Here is a 16398-nt window from a genome sequence, read left to right as displayed (position 1 = left end):
TGTTTCACTAATAATAAACGATAAATCAAAACATAAAATATATCAAACATACGAGAAGATTATGAGAAAGTAATAAAACTCATCCTGCACAATCGAATAGATACTTTAATAATAAGGCCGTAAGTAATATTTCGTTCTTCGATATATTAACGTTAAAACATTAACGCTAACATGTATAAATAGCATATAATCATTTAATAATTCTCTCCTGGATCTCCCTCATTACATATTCTATCGCTACTTCATTGTATGCAGATAAATTCGTTTAAGATTTTCAAAAATATTAAGAAAGTCAAACACCCTATGAGAAAATCATAAATCAGGAAGGCTGTATTGAATATAACAGTAGGCAAAGTCTATACTTATAAGGACTGGCTTAAAGGGGCGAAGCAAGAATGCTTTTCCTCTTCCCCGTTATCTGTAGAGGACAGTGTAGGGATAAGGTGTTATTGAGCTATTAAAGCTCTGATCATGGCAAGAGGGTAACAGCAATAGCTGAGCCTCAGTTAGAACTTCATTGGCTACAGCATTGCCATCCATTACCCTCCAAAGGTATTAATCACCGCATCTCACGGTGGATTCTCTCCAAACTCAATAGCCTAAGCAAAGTCTATCTTCCTAATGGGATAGCATATTATTTATTATGCTTATTTAAAAAGGGTGTATGAATATTTTTATTCATACACCCTTTTTAAATAAGCATAAAATTTATTTTTTAATTAAATTTTCATAGTTAATATTGACTGCTTTTTATGTTAAAGTAAAATTAATCTCAAATACATCTGATAGTAGTTACATATTCTGAAATGTATAAATTGTTAATTTGATTGATTCTTAATTTTATGATATTGCCAACTTGATGACTGATACTGTCTGGTGGGCAGATAGTAATAAATAAATAAATACATTTCAAGAACTGCAACCTGTGGGTTTAACCCCCAGAATCACAATTTTTTAAAAAAATTAATTTAATTTAAAAATCATTTAAAATGTATAAACACATTCATACGAAAAACATTAATAATAGCAATTAAATTATTATTAATAAATTAATAAATATTTATTAAATTATTAATTTAATAAAGTATTAATAATATACTTTGCGTTTAACCGAATTATTATAATAAATTATAATTTATTGCATTTTAAATACAACAAATTATAATATAATAATATACTCATACTATATTATTAAATATAGTATGAGTCACGTGTTTGTAACCTGTATAAATTGGAGGAATAGGATGGTCCCAAGTCAGTGCAACTGTGTCCGGGTGAAATAGCTGCGAGAAGGGACTGACGAAGTTCGAAAGAGGCGATGCGATAGTAGTACGCCCTCTGTTGCAGGGCTATCTGTTCGGCTAATTGTTGATCAATTGGGCCATCCCATGTCAACAACCAATGAGACCATCTTGAGATGGAAGCTGAGGAGTCAACTGAACTGCTACTCGCAGTGAGTGCGACTCACCACACTCACTGAACCTGAACGTGACTGTAGGATGCTACGAAGGATAATATGTAAAAACCGTCATTCATCAGCTGAAACATTGAATGTGCAGTTCCTGCACAAATTTGCAAAAAGCATTCAGGAGGACCTAGGCCTCACCGCATGGGTTTCCATGATAGAACCGCAATATGCAAGCCGCGTATTATCCGAAAACACATGCAGCGACGACTTCAGTGGTGTAAAAAGCTTGTACAGTGAGACATGGAGGTTGGAAAGCTGTGTTATGGAGCGACGAATCAGCTACACCTCTACCTAGCCGATGGATGGGCGTGGCTGATGTCCTGTGAACGTCTCTTACCAGAGTACATAACCCTAACTATGAAATTCGGAGGCGGCGGTGTGATTATATGGCCCCGTTTTGGCTTTGGACTTCTGGTGCCACCAACATTGAACTCCGAGAGGTTTCTGAACATTCTGGATAATGCAATGCTTCCTATTTTGTAGCGTTTCTGCGAAACTGACCATTGTCTCTTTCGGCAAGACAATGCACCATCATAAGGCTTCTGGATATGAACGTCACCACACTTGACTGTCCTAGACAGTGCCCTGATCTCAATGCAATTGAACATCTGCGGGAAGATCTGGAACATTGGGTGAGGTAAAGGGACGTCTGCCCCACAAAAGTCCAGGACCTCATTACATACCTGCAGGAAGAATGGTGTAAAATTCCCATTGATCGCTATCGCACGCTTGTGGAAGGTACCCGTAGGATTGCTCAGCAAATGGAGGTCCTACATCTTATTAAGGCTGACGCTATGACTATTTTTCGAATATAAGAATCGATATCAATGTTAATATCAATACCAGGATTTGTAGAGTAAATGGCCCTTATTTCCATCTGCGACATCTTATACAAATGTCAGATAGATAAATTCGTATCTGTGTGTCACCTGATGGATCAATGTCATAGTGGTTATAGGTTGATCATGTGATCAAACACATAAGTTGTCATAGTGATCAGCAGTTGGTAAACGTTAGCGAGTAAAGAGTAGAGGCATAAATTGTTTTTGACTGTCATCATTTCTCAACCGAAATATTGTTTAGTTAACACGTGTCCACGATAAACAGAACTTGATCTGTGAAGCATTCACCATTCATATATGAAGGGAAGACAGCCTTCATCTTGAGTTCAGAAAACTGTAACCAAAAAATCTTTCCTCATATCCTCTTGCAATCTATGATTTTGCATTTTTTGGGGGGGGGGATACTATTCTTTCGTTATACTAAACAATAACAGAAACCTTTTCTTCTGTAAAATGGAGGTTGGTTTCTCATACGGATTTCAGTAAACCACATTATATTCCGATTTCCATTTCACCATTGCTTGCTTCGGTCTGATATAGGGGAAACCATATATTATGTTCAGTGATTAATTCCCTTGCACGAACAGTGTGCGCTATTCGCAGTTGAACGTGAGTTTCATAACTAGGTGGTCCACTGTTGTCTGATTGCTAGTCCTGAAATAAATGTATCGAAAATAGTCCTACGGCAATGCAGATTGTGTGGTCGATAATCATGGAGAGATACACATGCATTTGCTGCACACCACTATATTATATGTACTATTAGCCCAGCCCAGTGTGTGTGTGAGTGAGAGAGAGATTATAGAGAACTTTGTTATAGATGATGTGACTATACAGTACAATGTAGTTTGAATAGGTTGGAAGATTTTTCTTTAAACTTTATAACGAAAGACGATCTGGTGACGGATGTAGCATATTCTACCATTCTTTAAATGTTTTGTCGAATATGGAATTGGAATGACGGAATTTTTTCAGATTTTTTTTTAGAATAGTCCCACTACTGTAGACAAGATGAAAGCTAAGTGATTTGGAAAAATTCTATTCAGGAGACCAAACACGATGGGTTTTTCAAGTAACATCAGGTTTCAATGAGAAAGAGAAAGGGGGGGGGGGTTCTCATCACGGAGGATTTATCTGTCACCTAAAAACTTTCCTTTCTGGAACAACCATGTCACAGTAGGCCACGGCCTTATGGTTCAGGAGCAAAGACTCCATTCGCTTAGCTTATCAGGCTGGAAACGTGAATTGGAATTGTGTTCATTTGCTGATTAGGATTTAAGTTTGATTCTACCTGGAGTTCTGAGTATTGGTGACTTTTTTCTCACACTTTCAAATCACATAATACATCAGGTGTGGACAGTTTATCTCCAAGCTCTCTTGTATTTGCATCTCACTCAAAAGAATGCAGACACATTTTTTGCAAGCAGCCAAATATTACTCAAAAATGTCAAACAAAACTGCCAAAACTTTCAGTGCAATTGTTTCTTTACTGAGTCACAGAAAGGGCTAATTCATCATTTTTAGTGTATGAATGATTAAGTCGAAATTGCATTTAATTTTGCATTTCTTCTCTTTACTCCCCAACCCCCCCACTATCACCACCATAATTTTAAAAGCAATTTTTATTAAAATTTAGTTTGCAATATACCCATTACAAATTAGAATGAATCAACTCTGTAAAAAGTAATAATGTTATGATACGATAGTATAAATTATAAGAGATATTTTTGTGATAATACTCTAAAATTTATGAGGAAATGTAACAAATTATACCAATCAGAAACTGAAAGGAAAACAGCATTTTCTCATTGTATCCTTGATGAAAAAAAAATACATGCTGGTTTTGTATCCATCTTTGTATGTGTATATGAATATACATAAGCAAAGTTTTCAAACTATTTTATTATATAAAATAAAATATAATAATATTTATTTAATTATTATTATGAAACTTTAATTAAATTTTTATTTTATGAACTAAATTAATTTACAATTAGATTTTACAAATTGTTAATACAATTTGGAAAACACCATTAAACATTTTAATGAAATATTTATTAAAATATCATTTGAAGTAGAAGTACTTCGACCTCCGTGTGGTGGCCGGGATAAGAATAGCCCCAATTCCCCAATGTAGCTCATGCACGTCGTACAAGACGACTAAAATGAGTACCCAGGGAGGGTAATGGATGGCAATGCTGTAGCCAATGAAATTCTAACTGAGGCTCGGCTATTGCTGTTACCCTCCTGCCATAATCAGAGCTTTATATAGCTCAATAACACCCTATCCTTATATTGTCCTCTTCAGATAACGGGGAATATGAAAAGCATTCTTGCTTCGCCCATCTGGCCAGTCCTTTTAAGGACTTAAGTACTTCGATAGGAGGAGTAAGGCATAGGGAGTGTAAAAAAGTCTTTTTTAAGACTTCCAGGGTAACGGATGGCAATCCTGTAGCCAATGAAGTTTTAACTGAGGCTCGGCTATTGCCGTTACTCAGCCATGACTAGAGCTTTTGTCTCAATAACATCCCATCCACACAGATTTTCTTCATTCAGATGAAGGGATAAAGGGTCAAGCACTCAGTTCATCTCCCAGTCCTTTTTAGGACTTTAGCAAGTACTTCAATGAATCCAGGGTAACGGATGGTAATGCTGTAGCCAATGAAGTTTCATCTGAGGCTCGGCTATTGCCGTTACCCAGCCATGACCAGAGCTTATAGCTAAATAACCTCCCCACACATTTTCTTCAATAAGATGAATGGATAAAGAGTCAAGGACTAAGTCCATCTCCAAAAAAAAACAAAAAAAAAGTACTTAGATTAAAGCATTTACAAGTTGAATGCGGTTATTAGACATCCTTTATCATTTTAGAATTTGTTCGGTTCATGAGAATAAACCTTCGGCAGGGAAGTTGCCTTGGCTTAGTTTGCACTAGCTAAAAGACATAGACTCTCCAGGTACCCATATACTTGCCTTTTATTAGTGCAGCGTTTCTCAAACTTTTCCGACGACGAAACACTTCACAAATCCTGAAATTTTCACGGAACACCTTGGTTATTTGGTAATGTATTCATTAATAATTAATTGTTAATTTAGCTGATTTTCATTATTAATTAATAATTGATCATTAATTATTAATTAATTAAACATCAATTAAAACATAAACATCATTAAATTAATTTGTACTAATTTTCATTGACATATCCCATTCTGATCACCAAATATATTTATAATATTATTATAAGCACTTACGAGTGAATGCAGACTTCTTTCTCCTGTGTGCTGGTAGTTTATCCCTTCTTTTGTACATCCTGGAGATCTTTGTAGACTTGAGGTGGATGACTCACTATTCTGTTGCTTCACAAACACTTTCAATGAGATTTCTTAATATCAAAATTAAACAAAGTCCCTTGTCTCTTATACATATTAAAATTTAAATGTGCAAGCCTATTACTTTTAAAAAATCACGGCACTACGGTTTCGAAACTTTCACCCTACGATACGACCTTGCGAAGAAAGTATTCAGTATTACTAGATTTGAGAACCGGATACAGACTACCTTGATCTTCAATTTTAGTGGAAAATTTTTTTTTATACTTCCTTGCTGATTGGTCACTAACATTTGCAACACAGATGTTATTTCTTTCAGTTTTGAGAACAAGGATACGCCGCCCATTGTTGTAATAGGCTTGCAGGCAATTTTTATGATCGGTCATAAACAGCGGTATTCTCTTTCTCGATTGTTGAAAGATTTCGATGTGTGAAAATTAACGATAATTCATGAATATTTCCATGTTTAAAAATATGCCGCTTGGTCACTGATATTTGCTACACAGATGTCATTTCCTTCAGTTTTGAGAACAAAGGATACGCCGCCGATTGATGGCGTATCCTCTTTAGTGGAAAGTATTCCCTTTCCCAAATGTTGAAAGGTTCGATGTGTGAAAATTAACGATACACAGACAAATTCAGGAGAACTTCTCGCGGAACACTTATTCACCTTCCGCGGAACACAGTTTGGGAAACCCTGTATTAGTGTATTGATTAGGTTTCATTGGCCTGATAGCTGTTTCGAACTGTTGGTTCTCATCAGAGATCAGGCAGAAATCTAAGAGGGAAAAAATTCTCCTATCAATACCAGAGCTGTTTTCGTACTTGCAAATATTTGAAGTAGAAGATAAATACTTGTATATTAATATATAATAAGTAATTAATGTAGAAAATAAATATATATTTATTATAACATTACTTGATGTAGAAGATAATCATATAAGTATAAAGAGAAAAATCGTTAAAAAGATAAAGAGAAAAAAGAAAGATCGTAACGAGTTCTCAAAAAACATAGAAGTGAAAGTTGAATTAGTTGAATTTAGGAAGGTTTTTCTATTATTTATTCAGGTAAATCTTGTTGAAGGATTTAAACAAACAGCAAAAGTAAGTGTATCAAGACTTTTCGCTTCAAGTGATGTAAGATTGTTTCGCTTCAAGGTATTCATAAAATCCAAGTTTCCGAAGGAGAAAAAAAATCTGCCTTAATCTTAGAATGGATTACTCAGATTTAGATGAGAAATTGTGATATGAATGACTGTTACTACAAATACAAATCTTATTGTTTTGACATATCTACTCCTCTAGAACACTCAGAATATTATTCAAAATTCAAAAAGAAACACTACCTCCTGAGATTAATGTTATATGTTCACTAGTTTTTTTTTTCATATATTAATTTTTAAATGGAGTTTAATCAACTCCCGAAAAACAGTTAACAGTTTTAGTTTAGCATGCTGTCTGCAACTTTATTTTTATAGTTTTTTTTTCCCTTTTTGGTAATCAGTGGGGGAGGTTATCATTTATTTTATTTTAAAACCCCAAGTGACAGCATTTCCCAGTTTTATGATCAACGTGAAAAAAAAACTTCTATGTCATGAAAATGAAAAAAAAAGTAGATTAAATAGCAGTTTACTCAAGTGAAACTGTGTCTGCTGTCATCGGCTTGATATCTCTCTTTTGTGCTGCATTTTCCTGTCAAACATCACTAAGAGTTTTGTGCTCTTTTTTAAACCATTTTTTAAAGTGTAATTAATTTAGTACGATGAAAGAAACAACACTTCTTTCTGGAGATTAACACATCAGAAAAATCGAATTAGTGTAGTACAACAAAAGTATCTGGGATTTAATTTTGGGAATATGTGGAACAGCGTGTGCCCTAGAATTTTCTAAAGTGGAGAGGAAAATTGAAAGCCGTACATAGAAATGTCTCACAATAGTGATAGTTTCCCTTAAGGATAGAGGTGGTACTTTCAAAGATTTCGCCGAATCATGTAGTACTATAAATACTAGTAACTAGGCCTAAAAATCGAATATATTTGGCCTTGAATACACTGTTTTTATTACTCTTAGCATTAATGTAAACTTCGTTCCTGGGTATATTGATACCATTTGGGGCACCTGCAACCTTGTCACATACTAGTATCCGGTAATCAAATATATTTTGTGGTAAATGTTGGATGGCTTGCATTTTCATGGCTGAACACACTTCGCTTCACAACTTAAATATGCCTCTAGGCGATTCATTAAGTTACCCTAATAAAACGACATCTTAATTAAGTCACAGGCCGCCTCCTTCATTGCTTTAAATCAGGTCTTGTTGTCTCTTGGTTTATATTGATCCACGATCTGTTTACCTAAAAGCTATTTGTTTGGTATTGTCAATCGAAGGAAGTAAAAATAAGAAAATCAATCTAATTAGTGAAGAGTGTTTAGAAACGACTGTAAATAAAATCTGTTTTGTTTAAAATTTCAAATATTTTCGTGATGGTTGAATCAACTGATGACTTGGCAGGTCAAAATACATACACCCGCACTGCAAGAAAAATAAATCATTAAGCTGGTTTATGAAGACTCTGCAATAACTTATTATTTGATAACTTAATCATGTACGACATATTGGGTTTCGATACGAAATTAAAATACTATGTTATTAAAAAAATGTCCTTCATGCCGACAACCATTGTTAATGTCTGAAAGATAATTAGAAACTGGAGATGAATGGGAAGACCGACACTCCGTTACAGAGAGATCTAGGCTCGAATGTTATTCAAGAACATTTACATTTATATGGGATTTTCGAAAAGTTAATTTAAATCGTCGTATATAAGGCAAACTTTTTAATCTCTCAAAAATTTTTGTAAATTGAGTTAAGTGGTTACATTCTTCTAATGCTAATACCCAAATTACGTATTTATTGCAGATAATAATGATTTTCATATATCTTCTTAATAGATAGAAACACTATTTTCCCACTTCTAAATGTGCACATAAGCAGGCTATATTAGGAAATGTTTCAGTGTAGTCCACTGGTTCCCAAACTATGGCGCAGTATCTCGGGCTGTACAGCGAACAATTTATGTGTATTATTTTTGCAAACTGCTGCTAACTTTTTTAGAGCACAAATACCTGTTATGTAGTTTGGACCTAACTACCTAATAAACGGAACGGTTAAGTATTTCTTTTGGCCTGGAGACGCCATGAAAAATCAATGAGAAACAAAAGGCGCCTTGAACCGAAAAAGTTTGGGTACCTCTGTGCCTAATCGAATATTCAGCTTAACCATTAACAAAGTCATAAACTTTCCACATTCTTGAACTTTGTTTCTATTCATAATTCAAATAACAGAAACGCGTCTGGCTGACTTCAATTTGGGGTTTGGATCTGTTCGTTTTAAGATGTTCGTTATTATTATTATTTCCAGAGTTTAAATTTTCAAATCATGGGGAGTTTGTTTAGCCTGTCAGTCGGCTTTCTTTCATGATTCGAATAATTCCTTAAAGGTATTTGCCAAATTAAAATAGTGTAAACATACTAACACAAAACCTTCTTCCGTATATTTGGATATCACGCTAACGCCTCCAATGAATATCGGATGTCGTTACTGGTTGAGTCAATTGCATATGATTGCGATAAATAAACACACCGACAACAAATTATAAAAAATAACTCACACTCACCAAACATAAAATGAAAGGAAATCGATGCTAAATAAATAAATATTTATTTGTTTAGCGAATGATGCACATATATAAAAGTCATAAGAAAATAAGTAGATGAAACTATTACATTTATTTATTTATTCGTATGGAGTTTCCTCCCTTTTCTCTCCCGTCCCTATTGGGGCGAGTTGACCCCCCCCCTCATGGGGGGTTTATTTATGGCTGTAGATGATCTGGGCCGTTTTTGCCTGCTTGTGAACTCCAGATAAACTGGTGGAAAAACCCTGTTGTCCATGCCCAAGACCGGCTAACTTAGCTATGGCTGAGGAAAATCCTTAAGTTCCTCACGTCACTGACGAGAATCGAACTTAGGACATTCCTTCCCCAGGCATATGGTTGCGAAGCGCAAAACCACTAAGCTAACCGCGCGGACAAACTATTACATGAAAATGCAATTCAACTCTTTACAATCTGAATCCACAATAAGGCTTCGGCTTTAGCATAAACAAGTCTATACAAGTTCTAGATAAGAGAATACGAGGTCGTTACTAACGATATTGTTAATGGTCTGAGCTAAACTGCCACAATCACAATATGGAGAGTCAAACCATTACCATTTGTGGAGCACCTGTTTTCATCTCATATAATCTCCATCCTGATCTGATTAAGTGTAGGCTATAGATGTCTTGGAAGGTCAAACCTCTTTAGTCTGTTAGTTGGATCAGGAATAATGACATGTAAGTTAGAGGCATGTTTTGGTCAATAGAGTTTCCAGGCTGATATCAAAGGTTTCATGCAACATTTGCATAGCATTTCTCTATACAAATCGTCTAGAGTTCAGCCTCTGAGATGTGTGGGAGAGGTAGCCATGTACGAGCAAATCACTAATCTCAATAATCTTACTTCGCGGATTGGTTAACGCCTTTTCCATGGACGAAGTCAGTAAGTTCATGCTAGTCTTACTGTTCCAGGGATAAGTTCGTGGCTTGAATAAGGTGAATATCAACCTAAGGTGTGATCACTGTTAAGTGACAATGAGACACAGTGTTCTGATATGGATATACTAATGTTACTCGAAGATGCTACTCGTTTTTGAAAGATACAACTACTACAAGGAGTGTTTAAGTTGCCAGAAAGTTTTGCCAAGTGATCTTTGAAAGTCAAGAGATTTTCAAGATACTTTGAAATTTTATGTTATTTCTAAGGTAGATTTTAGGAGCATGTTTCGATTAGTTTCTATTTAAATGGGGTCGTTACTAACGATATTGTTAATAGTCTGAGCTAAACTGCCACAAAGCCGTGAATTCAGTTTTATATAGACTGGTTGTAAGCGCCACTGTTTAAAATAGTTGTCAAATACTGGTGTCCTGTGCTGTGTGAAGCAGGCTGACTCTGGATAACGGAAAATAGTCTCCAGCCGTGAATGCGAAATTCTTCAAGCAGGACTCACGGTCGTAGGCCATATGTATAGGTACTGGTAAATCGACATTCAAAACGAGAGGAGCGAATCTTATATTTAACTATGTCCCAAGCTGAACTGCTGCATAGGGGTTATCAATTCAACCAGTTTAGGTTGTCATAGTGGTTAGTATCTTTACATTTCAAACAGCAGAAATAGCTTCTAGTTCGAATGTTAACAAATGTCTTTAGATGGTACGTTAATTTCACCGGCTTCATTTGAGACTTGAAGTGGTTTGAAAAAAGGTCCTGTTTGTTCAGCATTTTCCTTTAGTTAACCCAGAGTACTAATATGCTATAGTTTTAGTCTTTTGTAAGTAGAATTATCATAAGAAATCGCAGTTGCCGTTCATCTCATTAAGAAGAAAACACTTTGACATGATTATAATCGTAATCAATAAAAGAAAAAATGTGCCATATTTGAATTTATATTAAAGTTAAAATTTCAATTAAGTTAATATTTTTGTAAAAAACAAAAATGCAGTATTAGCCAACCACCTATAGTAAAATTATTCCACTATTTTTAAGTGAAATGTTTTATTCTTAATTTATTCTCTTAAAGGACAATTTTAGAAATATCACGATGCTTTTTTTCCAGAGAATCTCGTTATTTTTTGATCTAGAACTCTTTAATAATGATTTTTTGTTAAACACAGATTTATTCTTAATCTCATTCCCTAAGGCCTAATAAATCAAAGAACCTAAGGTAATTTCTTTATAAGGAGATAAAATGCAATTAATTATATCATGCAATTATCTTCATTCTGTGGAAATTCAAACGCTCTTTTTTGCCAATATTGCATTTTTCATTCGATTTTTATTCTTACACATTTTCGTATAAAGTTATGGCGTCCACTTTCACAGTGAATAATTTCCTTCTACAAACAACATTATAAACATTCTCTTTAATTTGCAGAATGCAGGAAAAAAGATTAAATATTCAATGAGGAAGGAAATATTTGAAAATATTTCAAACAACGAAATTCATTTGGTTGAACCATCAATGATAATACCGTTCATCAACGCATTCACTATTAACAATCAAACAGACAAATAACAGAGAGATCAAAAAACGTATACAGTGAAAGATAGGTTTAACAATTGTAATTATCATTGCTTTAATCTTTTTTTTCTTGTACTGTTGCCATAAAAATATAAGTCCTATATTTCATCCGAACGAGTGCAAAACTTTAGTTCTTTTTTTTTCTTTTTCTTTTTTTTTTTTTCCCCGGTATTTATTGACTATGTAATTGAAGGAACAGTGATCATACTGTTGAAATGAACATGAAAATATTTTAACTTGAATACCTAACTACATTCATATAACATTTAAAATCCCGTTAGATTTTTAAAAAAATATATTTGTTTCGCCTTTATTATAGCTCATCAGTAATGCGATATCTGCCAGGTTAACCTTAGATAAACTCATGGTAGTCGATTTGGAAATAATAGTTCCTGTTATTCCCGCATTGTATCGAATCTTTGGGAAAAATATTTCCTTGTTTCAAATATATGAAATGAAATGTCCATTAAAATTTACGAGAATCATGGTGTTTCTCATATTTTATCGATTTAAATATTTAGCTATTAATAATTTAGTTCAAATTTAGGTTAGCATCGTATTATAATTAATTCGAATTTAAGTTAAAAAATAATAAATACATTATTTTAAGTATTGATAGGCGACTTTCGAGCTTATTGCCAGTTAATGGCGTTCACAAAGTTAAATAGACAAAATTAATATTTTAGCCACTCACATATAATGCTCCTTTTCAATGTAGGTTTCTTCTCCTTCTTTCGATATTAATTTGAATAAAATTTTGTATTGTTTTATCTATAAATAAGAGTTTTGTATTGGACATCGTCTAATACTAGCTAACTATAGCTAGCAAACAGAATACTGGCTAACGATATTATCACGTATCAGACATCTAATTAAAAATAGTAATACTTTAGCGATTTCATCCATAAACACACATTTCCTGTTGGTTTTTCCTATACGTTTTTGTGTAATTTAATTACTACTTCTTATACTTACATTCAAGAAGTTGTAGGCAACACTCCGTCAATAAAACTAACGTTTGATTAGATTAGTACATTCTAGCATTACAACATAACTAGATGGTTGATATTTTAAAACAAAGATTGCTTCCTAGTTTAATTATTCATGTTTCTTCTTACTGGTAACAGTGCAAACTTTTCTTCCAGTTTTTTTTCCGGAGCGATTTCAGACAAACCACTTTTTCACCCGAGACTCAAACCCCACACTGTTTTAGTTAGCAATAAACTGTCTCTTTCTTGAGGTATAAATCCTATAGGCTAACGGGCTTGGCACAATTCATTATTGTTTGCTTTCGTACATTTTCATCTCCTTGGCAACCGGGTATACTGTATCGATCTGGACAGTGTCGCTGTTCTCTCGGTGACGACACCTGTACCCCCAAAGGAGGTCTATAATGGCTGAAGACCTGCATTTTACAGACTGTTAGAGTCACGGTACCTACGCATTAGCAAAGTCTGGGTCAAATAAATGCATACGATAGAAGTTGCATTGGAGAGATCTTTCCTGAAAACAGGATACCACTATTAACAGGATACCACTGTTCGAAGAAGGCAATTTCCCGAAGTTTTGTATGCCGTGCAAATCAACCTACTTCTTCTTTTCCGCAGCTCAAAGACCGGGTCGAAGTAAAATGGTTCATGTTTAATAATGAATAGATTTCTTCGACTAACGTAAAGTGAAAAGGATAAAGCGTGTTCAGTTTTCTCAATATCTCTCTCTCTCTCTCTTTCTTCACTCATACTCATACGTTCCCTTTATCGTTCTTGGTAAATATTGATTTCTTTGCAGCAACGATCAACCTTCCCACTGACATTTGTAAATGTGTGAACGGCGTGAAGTAAATGGGAAGATATTAATAATCTACGGCACTAAAAGGTCACCCAACAACTTCTACTAAACATCCATTTTGTAACGGTGACAGGGCATCTCTCAGAAAAAAAAAATTGTAAAAAAGAAAAACGCTACCTTTTTAACAGTAATTTATTTCTTGCTGTTAACATGCTGAAAGAAACGTATGCGTTATTGTCAATTAGTTCATTTAAAACAATGACTCTGTTTACATTGACCTGAATGACTTTTAAAGTGACAGGTGGGAAAAAAATCCTTTAGATTTTATAACTCAATTAACAACTTAAATATCCTTAATAGCCATCGTCATGAACATCATGATTAAACACTTATAGCATTTGCTGTTTCCCATGAATACCTTTAGATTAATTAATAAAGAAATTATTCTAATAACTTAATTAGACTAATAGACCAATTAATTTATTTAGTTATAATTATTTAATTAATTTCATTTAAATTAGCACTTTATTGTGAACACAGTTAGCTTAAATAGAAAAACAAAAACACTCAGGATATCAGGAAAATATAATTTAAAATGATTTTTAATTATTACAGAATCCTACAAGATATATAAACTGAATTAAATGAATCGTAATAATATTAATAAATATCATTAACGGCATACTTGATATTCCAATAATAATATAATACAAATGAAATCTATTTTGAATCATTAAATTATATTACATTTACACGAATCATTTTTCACCTTGAATCAAAGGATTCATGACGAAGAAATCACTGAAGTTACAATGTCTTTGGGTTCCCACGAATACCAGTTTTGTGATTGCGCGTTAGTTGCTTTAAAAATATTTGACGCTGTTTATTCTCAGTATATAAATCCCAATGCTCTTTGGTTAAAAAGCCCAAGGTTTGAACCGTCAAGGACTTGAAGAATCTTTATAAGATCTTTTCAACTGAAGGTAAATAAGCCAGTTACAAGTAGAGGCGAAGGGTTACCTCCCTGAAACTCGGATTTTTCATTCTACATTCCCTATGCTACTCGGTGTGTCCGAGTGGCATAGGGAACACAAGCATCTACGTTAGTAGATGCTTGTGTTCACGCGGCCGGTTCGCTTGTTCGGGGAAACGAAAAACCCAAGTTTCCTGGTGGGAAAAACCCTTACCTTATGAGACAGGCTAACTCTCTTTTAGTCGAAAGAGACTAGATAAAGGTTCCTCACGTCTTGGACAGGAATAGAACCCAGGTCTTTCCGACCAAAGGGCTTGGTCTATACCGACTAAGCTACGGAGGCTCTTAAACAGACAAATCATTCAGAAAAATATACGCAGTTAACAGACATTCACTAACTTCTCAGCCTTATCTGGCAATATTAACTCGTTTTCAATTATCAATAACATTAGTTTTTATTTATTCGTATGAATCTAAAGGCCGTGAGGCTCCTTTTACGGGAAAGTACGGCACCATCTCAATCCTTCCAAATTTTATCCGGGCTCGGGACCTGCATAACTGACGAATCATGCTTCTGGCTGGGTCTTAAGTATTCCTGACCGTGTGTATGTTCACGGGGCCCGGTTTGCGGGAAGAAAAAACTCTAAATAAACTGGGGAGGAAAACCTTGCTGTCCACGTCCGGCTAACTTGGCTATGTCTGAGAAAGATTCTTAAGCTCTTCACGTCGTCGCGGGAATCGAACGTAGGACACTCCTTTCACATGCATATGGTTGCGAAGAGCATAGCCACTAGGCCAACCGCGGGGATTAACATTAAAAGATATTTTCCAATATCTCATCCCTATGTAAATAAAGACCACTGTTAACTGTTGGAATGCCGATAGGAAGAACTATTTTACACAGTCAGCCTACTTTATTCTTGTATGTCAGTATGCTTTATAACAGGTAATGCGGTCTGTGTACTATATTATATTATTACGGGTAATCCTGTAATTTCTCTTTCCGCTTATTCCACTGTGGTCTTTGTTCATCAGCAGCTCTTGCATTATGGAGATATGTATATCAGAATGTTGTTGGCTGTCACCACAGGATTTTCAATGACAAGATTAAGCAGGCTTCACAGAAATCGCAAATAATCGTTCCAACCAGGAGTGCTTGATTTGTAATGCCTAATGAATACTACGTGGGAAGTTTGAAGGTGACACCTCACTGACCTTATGCCAGTGTTACGCAGGGCTGTTATCTCTTCCTGAAACTGAAGGACGACCAACGAGGTTAGTGTTTCGGAAGCGAGGATAAACCCCCTACTACTCTTCAGTAATGAATTCGATCTCATGGTTAACAATAATTATTTTCTGTAAGAATACATGAATATTGCCTCCTGTTTAACAAGTAGACAGACACGGTTTCTCAATGTAATTCCTAGAATTCTAGAACTGTGATCACGGTTGACTGATATTATTAAATTTAATGAATTAGAAAGGGTATTCAAGTACTGCAAAAATCGTACAAATATTGTAAAATATATGTTTGAAAATGTCCATCTAAATTTAATCCAAACTTAGATGTATTTCAATATGTAGATGTTATAAAAACTGTACATATTTTTAATTAAATGTTTTAGATTACTTAAATAATTTAATTCAGAAATATTAAGTATAATAATAATAATAATAATAATAGATCCACATTGGGAATTGCATAAAATGATCTACAGAAGTATAAATAAAAATCCACATTGTGGATTTGCCGAAATATTTATACAGAAATATAAATGCAAATTATTTAAACTATTTTTGAAAAAAAAATGAAAAAT

Source organism: Typopeltis vanoorti, chromosome 8, assembly GCF_054136105.1.
Source record: "Typopeltis vanoorti isolate ZY-2024b chromosome 8, IOZ_Tvanoo_1.0, whole genome shotgun sequence".
In the NCBI taxonomy this organism is placed as follows: domain Eukaryota; kingdom Metazoa; phylum Arthropoda; class Arachnida; order Uropygi; family Thelyphonidae; genus Typopeltis; species Typopeltis vanoorti.
Note: the sequence above shows the minus strand (reverse complement) of the source record.